General features: G+C 39.7%; 1 pseudogene; it reads left to right on the forward strand.

Annotated features, from left to right (window-relative positions):
* Positions 1-7,894: 7,894 nt before the first annotated feature.
* Positions 7,895-8,708, forward strand: LOC114213535 (14-3-3 protein theta pseudogene; annotated as a pseudogene).
* The last annotated feature ends 267 nt before the right edge of the window (positions 8,709-8,975 follow it).

Below are 8,975 nucleotides of genomic sequence, written 5' to 3' on the forward strand. Positions count from 1 at the left end.
CTTTGTCAAAAATAAGTTGACCAAAGAGTTGAGGGTCCATTTCTGGGCTCTCGATTCTGTTCCATTGATCTATGTGTCTGTTTTTGTGCCAGTACCATACTGTCTTGATGATGACTGCTTTGTAATAGAGCTGGAAGTCCGGAATTGTGATGCCGCCAGCTTTGCTTTTCTTTTTCAAGATTCCTCTGGCTATTCGGGGTCTCTTCTGGTTCCATACAAATTTTAGGATTATTTGTTCCATTTCTTGGAAAAAAGTGGATGGTATTTTGATGGGGATTGCATTGAATGTGTAGATTGCTCTAGGTAGCATTGACATCTTCACAATGTTGATTCTCCCAATCCATGAGCACGGAACGTTTTTCCATTTCTCTGTGTCTTCTTCAATTTCTTTCATGAGTATTTTATAGTTTTCTGAGTACAGATCCTTTGCCTCTTTGGTTAGATTTATTCCTAGGTATCTAATAGTTTTGGGTGCAATTGTAAATGGGATAGACTCCTTGATTTGTCTCTCTTCTGTCTTGTTGTTGGTGTATAGGAATGCCACTGATTTCTGTGCATTGATTTTATATCCTGCTACTTTACTGAATTCCTGTATGAGTTCTAGCAGTTTTGGGGTGGAGTCTTTTGGGTTTTCCACATACAGTATCATATCATCTGCAAAGAGTGAGAGTTTGACTTCCTCTTTGCCGATTTGGATGCCTTTGATTTCTTTTTGTTGTCTGATGGCTGTGGCTAGGACTTCTAATACTATGTTGAATAGCAGTGGTGAGAGTGGACATCCCTACCGCGTTCCTGACCTTAGGGGAAAAGCTCTCAGCCTTTCCCCATTGAGAATGATATTCGCTGTAGGTTTTTCATAGATGGCTTTTATGATATTGAGGTATGTACCCTCTATCCCTATACTCTGAAGAGTTTTGATCAGAAAGGATGGTGTACTCTGTCAAATGCTTTTTCTGCATCTATTGAGAGGATCATATGATTCTTGTTCTTTCTTTTGTTAATGTATTGTATCACGTTGATTGATTTGCAGATGTTCAACCAGCCTTGCACCCCAGGAATAAATCCCACTTGGTCATGGTGAATAATCCTTTTAATGTACTGTTGGATCCTATTGGCTAGTATTTTGGTGAGAATTTTTGCATCCATGTTCATCAAGGATATTGGTCTGTAATTCTCTTTTTTGATGGGGTCTTTGTCTGGTTTTGGGATCAAGGTAATGCTGGCCTCATAAAATGAGTTTGGAAGTTTCCCTTCCATTTCTATTTTTTGGAACAGTTTCAGGAGAATAGGTATTAATTCTTCTTGAAATGTCTGATAGAATTCCCCTGGGAAGCCATCTGGCCCTGGGCTTTTGTTTCTTGGGAGATTTTTGATGACTGTTTCAATTTCCTTAGTGGTTATAGGTCTGTTCAGGTTTTCTGTTTCTTCCTGGTTCAATTTTGGTAGTTGATACATCTCTAGGAATGCACCCATTTCTTCCAGGTTATCTAATTTGCTGGCATAGAGTTGCTCATAATATGTTCTTATAATTGTTTGTATTTCTTTGGTGTTGGTTGTGATCTCTCCTCTTTCATTCATGATTTTGATGATTTGGGTCATTTCTCTTTTCTTTTTGATCAGTCTGGCCAGGGGTTTATCAATCTTTTTAATTCTTTCAAAGAACCAGCTCCTAGTTTCGTTGATCTGTTCTACTGTTCTTTTGGTTTCTAGTTCATTGATTTCTGCTCTGATCTTTATGATTTCTCTTCTCCTGCTGGGTTTAGGCTTTATTTGCTGTTCTTTCTCCAGCTCCTTTAGGTGTAGGGTTAGGTTGTGTATTTGAGACCTTTCTTGTTTCTTGAGAAAGGCTTGTATTGCTATATACTTTCCTCTCAGGACTGCCTTTGCTGTATCCCAAAGATTTTCAACAGTTGTGTTTTCATTTTCATTGGTTTCCATGAATTTTTTTAATTCTTCTTTAATTTCTTGGTTGACCCATTCATTCTTTAGTAGGATGCTCTTTAGCCTCCATGTATTTGAGTTCTTTCTGACTTTCCTCTTGTGGTTGAGTTCTAGTTTCAAAGCATTGTGGTCTGAAAATATGCAGGGAATGATCCCAATCTTTTGGTACTGATTGAGACCTGATTTGTGACCTAGGATGTGATCAATTCTGGAGAATGTTCCATGGGCACTAGAGAAGAATGTGTATTCCGTTGCTTTGGGATGGAATGTTCTGAATATGTCTGTGAAGTCCATTTGGTCCAGTGTGTCATTTAAAGTCTTTATTTCCTTGTTGATCTTTTGCTTAGATGATCTGTCCATTTCAGTGAGGGGGGTGTTAAAGTGGAGAATGTTCCATGGGCACTAGAGAAGAATGTGTATTCCATTGCTTTGGGATGGAATGTTCTGAATATGTCTGTGAAGTCCATTTGGTCCAGTGTGTCATTTAAAGTCTTTATTTCCTTGTTGATCTTTTGCTTAAATGATCTGTCCATTTCAGTGAGGGGGGTGTTAAAGTCCCCCACTATTATTGTATTGTTGTCAATGTGTTTCTTTGCTTTTGTTATTAATTGCCTTATATAATTGGCTGCTCCCAGGTTCGGGGCATAGATATTTACAATTGTTAGATCTTCTTGTTGGATAGACCCTTTAAGTAGGATATAGTGTCCTTCCTCATCTCTTATGACAGTCTTTGTTTTAAAATCTAGTTTGTCTGATATAAGGATTGCCACCCTAGCTTTCTTTTGGTGTCCATTAGCATGGTAAATGGTTTTCCACCCCCTCACTTTCAATCTGGGGGTGTCTTTGGGTCTAAAATGAGTCTCTTGCAGACAGCATATGGATGGGTCTTGTTTTTTAATCCAATCTGATAGCCTGTGTCTTTTGATTGGGGCATTTAGCCCATTTACATTCAGGGTAACTATTGAAAGGTATGAATTTAGTGCCATTGTATTACCTGTAAGGTGACTGTTAACTGTCTGTTGTCTGTGTTTGTTTCTGCTCTTTGCTGCTTTTAGGTTCTCTCTTTGCTTAAAGGACCCCTCTCAATATTTCTTGGAGGGCTGGTTTCGTGTTTGCAAATTCATTTAGTTTTTGTTTGTTCTGGAAGCTTTTTATCTCTCCTTCTATTTTCAGTGATAGCCTAGCTGGATATAGTATTCTTGGCTGCATATTTTTCTCGTTTAGTGCTCTGAAGATATCTTGCCAGTCCTTTCTGGCCTGCCAGGTCTCTGTGGATAGGTCTGTTGCCAATCTAATGTTTCTACCATTGTAGGTTACATATCTCTTCTCCCGAGCTGCTTTCAGGATTTTCTCTTTGTCTCTGAGACTCGTAAGTTTTACTATTAGATGTCGGGGTGTTGACCTATTATTATTGATTTTGAGAGGGGTTCTCTGTGCCTCCTGGATTTTAATGCCTGTTTCCTTCCTCACATTAGGGAAGTTCTCTGCTATAATTTGCTCCAATATACCTTCTGCCCCTCTCTCTCTCTCTTCTTCTTCTGGGATCCCAATTATTCTAATGTTGTTTCATCTTATCGTATCACTTATCTCTCGAATTCTGCCCTCGTGATCCTGTAGTTGTTTCTCTCTCTTTTTCTCAGCCTCTTTATTTTCCATCATTTGGTCTTCTATATCGCTGATTCTCTCTTCTGCCTCATTTATCCTAGCATTTAGTGCCCCCATTTTTGATTGCACCTCATCAATAGCCTTTTTGATTTCGATTAGGTTAGATTTTAGTTCTTTTATTTCTCCAGAAAGGGTTTCTCTTATAACTTCCACGCTTTTTTCAAGCCCAGCTAGTATCTTTAAAGTCATGATTCTGAACTCTAGGTCCGACATCGTACTAATGTCCGTATTGAGTAGGTCCCTGGCTGACGGTACTACCTCTTGTTCTTTTTGCTGAGGTGATTTCTTTCGTCTTGTCATTTTGTCCAGAGGAGAATAGATGAATGAGAGAACAAAATGCTAACAGGTTTACAACGTCCCCAGCAAATATACTGTATACAAATCAGAAAAGACCTGAAACCAGGGGAAAAGAAAGGGAAAGAAAGAAAAAAGAAAGAGAAAAAGAAAAAGAAAAGAAAAAGAAAAAAAAGGTAAAAGCAAAAACAAAACAATACAAAAAAAGCAGAATATGATCAAATATGATCAGGCTAGTGCATAGATCAGTGCCACACACTAGATTTTGGGCGTATTTTGGTCTGTTAGAAAAAAGTGCCTCCTAAAATTTTAAAGAAAGAAAGACATATATGTACAAAATAAGGGTTGATACAATGAAGGGATGGAAGATGATTGTAAAGATGAAAATTATAAAAGATTTTATAAAAGGACTTGGTAAGATAAGTTGTTTGAAAAAAGAAAGAAGATTTAAGAAAAAAAAGAAAAAAAAAGGAAAAAGGGAGAGAATGTGATCACGCAGGAGACTAGAACAAAGACATACACTAGTGATTTAGGGTATATTTTGATCTGTTAGAAGAAACTGTACCTCAAAATTTTAAAGAGAGAACAACTTATATATATATGCCAAAAATAAGGGTAACTACTATGAAGGGATATAATATGACTCTAAAAATGAAACATAAAATTTTTTTTTTTTTTAAAAAGGGATTGATAAGATGTTGGTTGAAAAAGGGACAAAGAAAAATAAAAAAAAACAGTAAACAAAAATTAACTTTGATGAAATAATGAATCATGGTAAAAAAAAAAAAAAAAGCCATGAATTCTATGTGCAGTATTCCCCTAGCGCTGGAGTTCTCCCATTCTCCTTGATCGATCAACTTGGTCTTGGCTTGCTGGCTGTTTGTGCTGATCTTCTGGGGGAGGGGCCTGTTGCTGTGGTTTCCAAATGTCTTTGCCGGAGGCGGAATTGCCCCGCCCTTGTCGGTCCGGGTTAAGGAAGCTGCTCCGGTTTGCTCTCAGGAGCTTTTGTTCCCTGCAAGCTCTCGGTACAGCCTTGGAGGACCAGGGCAGAAATGGTGGCCTCCCAATCTCCACCCGGAGGAGCTGAGAACTCGGGGCCCCGCTCCTCAGTGTGCCTCCAGAGAAAAGCAGTCACTTCCGTGTCCCCGGTCTCCGGCCGCACTCCGTGCTCACCCGGCCTGTGATCGAGCGTTGCTATCTCTGGCACCCGACCCCGCACGGAGTCTCCGAACCCAGCAGATCCCTGCAGTGCGTTCCCGCACCGCTCCTCCCCGGGAAGGAAGGGGAGTCTCCCCGGATCTGCTGCTTGTTGGGTCCCTCCTGGGGGAGCCGTGCCCCAACTGGGCCGCAGATCACAGTTTATGGCAACCCCGAGCTGAGAGCCCGCGACTCTGCTCCGTCTCTGCAGCCGGCTTCCCCGCTCTGATACCTGGGAGCTCTGGCGCACTCAGGCACCCCCGGTCTCTCTGTGACCCCAAGGGTCCTGAGACCACACTGTCCCGGGAGGATTCCACCCCCCGCTTAGCCACTGCAGCGACGTCCCTCCGCCGAGCCAACTTCTAAAAGGTCCGATTTTGTGCTCCGCGGCTCTATCACTTGCCAGAAGAGGCCGACGGAGGCCCCTCCCCCGCCGTCTATCCTCCCGAATATCGCCTCGGATTCACTTCTCCGCACGCCCTACCTTCCAGTAAGTGGTCGCTTCTCTGTTCAGAGAGTTGTTGCTACTCTCCTGTTCGATCTCCTGTTGAGTTCGTAGGTGTTCAGAATGGTTTGATCCCTATCCAGCTGAATTCCTGAGACCAGACGAAATCTAGGTCTCCTACTCCTCCGCCATCTTGCTCCGCCCCCCCTTATAGTAAGTTTTATAGTAAGTCTTGAAATCATGTATTTTTAAGTCCTCCATCATTGTTCCTCTTTTTCAAGATGGTAATGATTATTTCAGATCCTTTGAATTTCTATATAAATTTTAGATTCTACTTGTCAATTATATTTATTCTTAAATATTTTAATTTTTCTGCTATTTATAAATGATACATTTAATAAATAGACCTTAGTTTTAGATCAGCTTTAGATTTACAAAAAGTTAAACAGAAAGATACAGTTTTATGTATAGAAAATCCTAAGGACCACCAAAAAACTATTAGAACTAACCAAAAGATGCATTAAATTTGCAGAATATAAAACCAACATTTAGAAATTAGATGCATTTCTATACACTAAAAGTGAAATATCTGAAAACAAAATTGAGAAAATAATCCCATTTGTAATAGCATCAAAAATAATACAAAAACAGTCATAAATTTAACCAAAGAGTTGAAAGATCCATATACTGGAAACTATTCAACTTTGATGAAAGGAATTGAAGAAGACACAAATAAATGGAAAGGTATTCTTGTGTTTATGAATTATAATAATTAATATTGTTAAAATGTCCATATTACCCAAAGCCATCTATAGACTCAATAAAATCCCTATCAAGATTCCAGGGGCGCCTTGGTGGCTCAATCGTTAAGTGTCTGCTTCAGCTCAGGTCATGATCCCAGGGTCCTGGGATTAAGCCCCACATTGGGCTCCCTGTTCAGTGAGGAGTCTGCTTCTCCCTCTCCCACTCCCCCTGCTTGTATTCCCTCTCTCACTGTCTCTCTCTCTCTCTCTCTGTCAAATAAATAAATAAAATAAAATTTTAAAAAAAGATTCCAATGTCATTTTTTTTACAGAAATAGAAAAACAGCCCAAAAATTCGTATGCAACCAAAAAAGATCCTGAATAGACAAAGCAACTCTGAGAAAGAAGAACAAAGCTGGAGGTATCACACCTCCTGATTTCAAACTATACTACAAAGCTAAAGTAAAAAAACAGTATGATACTGGCATAAAAATAGACACTTAGACCAATGAATAGAATTGAGAGCCCAGAAGTGAACCTACCCTCTCATATACAGTCAACTAAGGAAGCCAAAATTACTCAATGAGAAAAGGATAGTCTCCTCAATAAATGTTGCTGGGAAAACTGGATAATCACATGAAAAAGGATGAAATTGGACCTCTATTTATTCCACTCACAAAAATTAACTCAAAATGGATTAAAGATCTAATCATAAGACCTGAAACCATAAAACGAGAAAAAAACATAGGGAAAGAGCTCCTTGACATTCATCTTTGGCAAGGATTTTTTTGGCTGACACCATAAGAAATAATCAAATATGACTACATCAAACTAAAAAATTTCTATACAGCAAAAGAATGAATCAAGAAAATGAAAAGGCAACCAAAGGAATAGAAGAAAATATTTGCAAACCATATATCTGACAAAGGGTTAATAATCAAGATATAAAAGGAACTCATATAACTCAATAACTATGAAGTTGTTGTCTTGAATTGTATTTGAAAGTTATTGCATTTTGTGAAATGATTTTTTTGCATCTATTGAGATCATGTAGTATTCAGTTAATGTGGTAGATTGCAATGATGAATTACATTTAGTGTGTTGCTTAATTTCAGAATATGTTTTCTTTTTCTAGACTGCTACGGTTTTTTAATTTTATTTTATTGTAGTGAGGGAAAATAGTCTCTATGATTCAATGCTTTAAAATTTATTTAAATTTGTTTCATGGTCCAGCACATGGTTTATATTCACTTGAAAATAATGCGTATTGTGCTGTTGTTGGTTTAGAGTTCTAGTTGGTTAGTAGTGTTTTTCCATTTTTCTTTCTTTTTGGTGGTGTTTTTTTGTTACCAATTGCTAAGATGAGTGCTAAAACCTCCAGCTATAGAATTGTCTGTTAATTCCTTTAGATCGGTATTTTCTTGCATCTTGTAATTTTAGTTAAGTGCAACACATTTAAGATTGTTTATGTTGGGAGGGTCCTCGGTTAAACCCAAAAGCCGATCAAAGTGGTGGGACTTGCGCCGCGGCTGCGGAGACGTGAAGGCCTTCCGCACGCCTCCTCCCGATCCGGGTCAATGCTCGCCCTTGCTCTCCTCTCTGCGTCCCCATGGAGAAGACGGAGCTGATCCAGAAGGCGAAGCTAACCGAACAGGCCGAGCGCTACGACGACATGGCCACCTGCATGAAGGCTGTGACAGAGCAGGGCGCGGAGCTGTCCAATGAGGAGCGCAACCTGCTCTCGGTGGCCTACAAAAACGTGGTTGGGGCCGCAGGTCCGCCTGGAGGGTCATCTCGAGCATCGAGCAGAAAACCGACACCTCAGACAAGAAGTTGCAGCTGATTAAGGACTATCGGGAGAAAGTGGAGTCTGAGCTAAGGTCCATCTGCACCACGGTGCTGGAATTGTTGGATAAGTATTTAATAGCCAATGTAACTAATCCAGAGAGTAAGGTCTTCTATCTGAAAATGAAGGGAGAGTACTTCCGGTACCTTGCTGAAGTTGCATGTGGTGATGATCAAAAACAAACGATAGATAATTCCCAAGGAGCTTACCAAGAAGCTTTTGATATAAACAAGAAAGAGATGCAGCCCACACACCCAATCCGACTGGGGCTGGCTCTTAACTTTTCTGTATTTTACTATAAGATCCTTAATAACCCAGAGCTTGCCTGCACACTGGCTAAAACAGCTTTTGATGAGGCCATTGCAGAACTTGATACACTGAATGAAGATTCATACAAAGACAGCACCCTCATCATGCAGTTGCTTAGAGACAACCTAACATTATGGACATCAGACAGTGCAGGAGAAGAATGTGATGCGGCAGAAGGGGCAGAAAACTAAATGCATACAGGATGGTCATCCTTCTTCCCCTCAAGAAACCTTTTTACTCATCTCCATTCCTTATTCTATTTGGATTTCCTGTAGAAAAGAAGCCCATTCTTGTGTATGGAATCAACTGTTCATAGTCTTTTCACACCGTAGCTTTGGGAAAACTCCATTCCTTGATTTGTGTTTGTCTTGGCCTTCCTGGTGTGCAGTTACTGCTGTAGAAAAGTATTAATACCTTCATTTCATATAAACATAAGTAACTTCCAAACACTTATGTAGAGGACTAAAAATGTATCTGGTATTGAAGTAATCTGAACCAGTTCTGCAAGTGACTATGTTTTGTATTACTATGAAGA

The sequence above is a fragment of the Eumetopias jubatus genome, unplaced genomic scaffold (genome assembly GCF_037043125.1).
Source record: "Eumetopias jubatus isolate StellerSeaLion01/CBP00866 unplaced genomic scaffold, mEumJub1_p1.0 scaffold_15, whole genome shotgun sequence".
NCBI classification, from domain to species: Eukaryota; Metazoa; Chordata; class Mammalia; order Carnivora; family Otariidae; genus Eumetopias; species Eumetopias jubatus.